Source organism: Emiliania huxleyi, assembly GCF_000372725.1.
Source record: "Emiliania huxleyi CCMP1516 unplaced genomic scaffold EMIHUscaffold_845, whole genome shotgun sequence".
Classification (NCBI taxonomy): Eukaryota; Haptophyta; order Isochrysidales; family Noelaerhabdaceae; genus Emiliania; species Emiliania huxleyi.
The window spans coordinates 1-2,835 of record NW_005195703.1 but is presented as its reverse complement, the minus strand read 5'-3'; positions in this window follow the sequence as shown (position 1 = coordinate 2,835).

Below are 2,835 nucleotides of genomic sequence, written 5' to 3'. Positions count from 1 at the left end.
GCCTCGCCTCATCTCGCCTCACCTCGCCTCATCTCGCCTCACCTCGCTTCATCTCGCCTCATCTCGCCTCATCTCGCCTCATCTCGCCTCATCTCGCCCCTCACCTCGCCTCACACCTCGCCTCATCTCGCCTCACCTCGCCTCATCTCGCCCCATCTCGCCCCATTTTTTTTCTTTCCTAGACCACTCCGAGACCGACCCAAGACCGACCCGAGACCCGAGATCGACCCGAGATCGACCCGAGATCGACCCGAGATCGACCCGAGATCGACCCGAGATCGACCCGAGATCGACCCGAGATCGGCACGAGCGATCAATCCAACAATGCCCCAGAGCCCCCTCCGGGGGGACCCCCCCTCACCCCGAGTGTCCGTGTCCTTCGCGAGTCACCGATGGGGAGCGGGGGGGGGTGCGAGATGCACAGGGGAGGCTGGGGAGGGGGGGGTCCACTCTGAAGACTGCCGACCGCGGGGGGGTTTTGTCCCACAGGGTTTTACCCTCCGCGTGAGGATCGGCGCGGCGAGGGGGTAGGTTCGAATTCGCCGCGCAACATTTCACCCCCACAGGACCCCGCCCACCCCCCCTCATGGTCCCACCTAGTACCCCAATGAGCCTTCGCACCCCCTCCTTGCGCAGTGTCCCCCACTATGTGTCGCCGTTATCGGGGCATGCTATCCTGTGTAGTCAGGGCAAGTGGGGGCGGGGGGCAGTCCCTCTGGTCCGATACTGGTGTGGTTCTGTCTCTAGTCTCGGAGGGGGGCTTGAAGCTAAGAATATTTTATTTTTTGTTGAAACGCTCCCATACTTCTACATTACGGACTGCGGTCACGGACACAGTCACCTTGCCTCGGACAGCGCGGCTCTACTTGCTATCGGGACGAGCAGAGGGCACACAGCACATGCTATATGTACATGTTGTGATGATGCGGCGCCGATGGGGGCAGATACCAGGACGAGGACGACCGGTGAGCGGCATGTGTGCAAGTCATGCGAACGCCGCCGGCGTTGCCCAGCCCCACGAGGGGCGCTCTTTCAGGAGACAGGCCCCAGCGTAGCCTGGCGCGGGTGCAGCCAGGGTCCTACTCTTGTGCACAAGTATTACTGTGGCATATGCCAGTAGATATTCAGCAAATAAGACAGCAATTGCAGCAAATTTGACAAATCTTATGGTTTTGGAGTGACAGTATGGATTCCGGGTGACACAGGTTGTGCTTAGTGGGGCGGTGCGCAGCCAGGCCAGCAGTGAGGGGAGGCGCACCCTCACTCTCCTCGGTTGCAGAGCTCGTCGGAGGCTGCGTCACGACGGGAGGGTCGCGACAGCAGTCCTCGGGCGAGCCGACGCGCGCATGTCCAACCAGCGCTGGGACTCGTTGTGACGGCAGACGCCGGCTGCCTCTCCAACCGCTTCTGCAGCGTCCTTCTTTGCCCGTGCATGGGCTCGATCCGATTCCGCAGCGTGTCGTCCCCAGCGGCGGTGCTGCGCGGGAGGCGGCCGCGGGCACGCTGGGCTCGATCAGCTTTCCCTAGCACGGATTTGGCGGAGGTTCGTGGCTTACGTTTGTCTTGGCACAGCTGAAGGCTTGCCCCCGTCCACGGCCGAGATCGTCGGATTTGCGCACGGTATTCGGATTTTGCTATTTGCTCGTGTGGGGGTATATTGCAGATTTGTCAATGGTACCGCGTCTGCGACGCGGGCGCCTTGCGGGCAGAGTCAAAATTTGACGCACATACCGAGGAACCAACGAAGACGGGTCGAACGAAGAGGCGGCCAGGCGCGCGGGATGCCTCTCCCACTCCTCCCAAAGATCCTCACCTATACCTTTGCCACAGCGCACGCCGCCACCGGCCTCGCCGCCCTCCTCGGCGAGGTTGACCTGCTGCAGGGAGTGCTCCTCGACACGGCCAAGCACCGAGCATGTAGCTGCATAGCACCGAGCCTCGACTTCTACAATCATGCATACCCAGCACTAACCGCGCGGCCTCATCGCTGATGTGGCATTCGCATTGCGTTGCCAGCGAGTAAGCTTGTTGTAGCAGCCGCCCACCTGCGCCAATCCTCAAAACACAAAAATCTCTCTCCAATCCTCCCCACCCTCCAGTTCAAGGCCCTCAGCCCCCTGGACGAGTCCCTTGGCAGCCGCCTTAGCGAACGGCGGCGCCCAATGTCTCTTCCAGTAAGAACGAGTTTCGGGTTTTTTTTATTTGGTGTACTTGTGTAGTGTCACACACAGAGAGATTTTTTTACTCTGCCAGTGCGACAACTCTCTCTCCCAGTGCGCGCCAGGGTGGTCCCGTGCCTAGTGTCGTAAGGAGTTGGCTTGTACAATTCTTTTGATTGTGTTAGTGCCAGTGCGCCGCCAGTCCCGTGCCTAGTGTCGTCGTGAGAGGGGGCTGCGCGAAATTCTTTTGATTTTAAAGGGACGCGTCCAACGGATGGCGTGCTCGGGCATTATTTGACGCGTCCGCCCAGCCAGTTGGGTCCGAGTTGTCCGGCAAGCGATGGGTTGCTGGCTTAGTACCGAGTCCGAAGGCGTGACGGTCGAGGTCACCAACAAGTCCTCCCTCCCGGTGGTTCTGTGGGTCTCGGGTGCCGGCCCGGTTTGGCAGCGCAGCGGCGGCAGCCCGATCGTCCCCGCCAAGACAACCGTCAAGATGGCGCCAGGCTCAGCCGTCGGTCTCTGGCAAGCGACCATTGCACCGCCATGCCCAGCTCTCAGCTCGCTCATCATCTGGGAGGAGCGAGTGGGCCACACAGAAGGCGCAACGGTGATATCGCTGACTGTCAACTTCAACAGTGCGCTGCCGCTGCAAAACCCCAGCGTCTACCCGTTATAC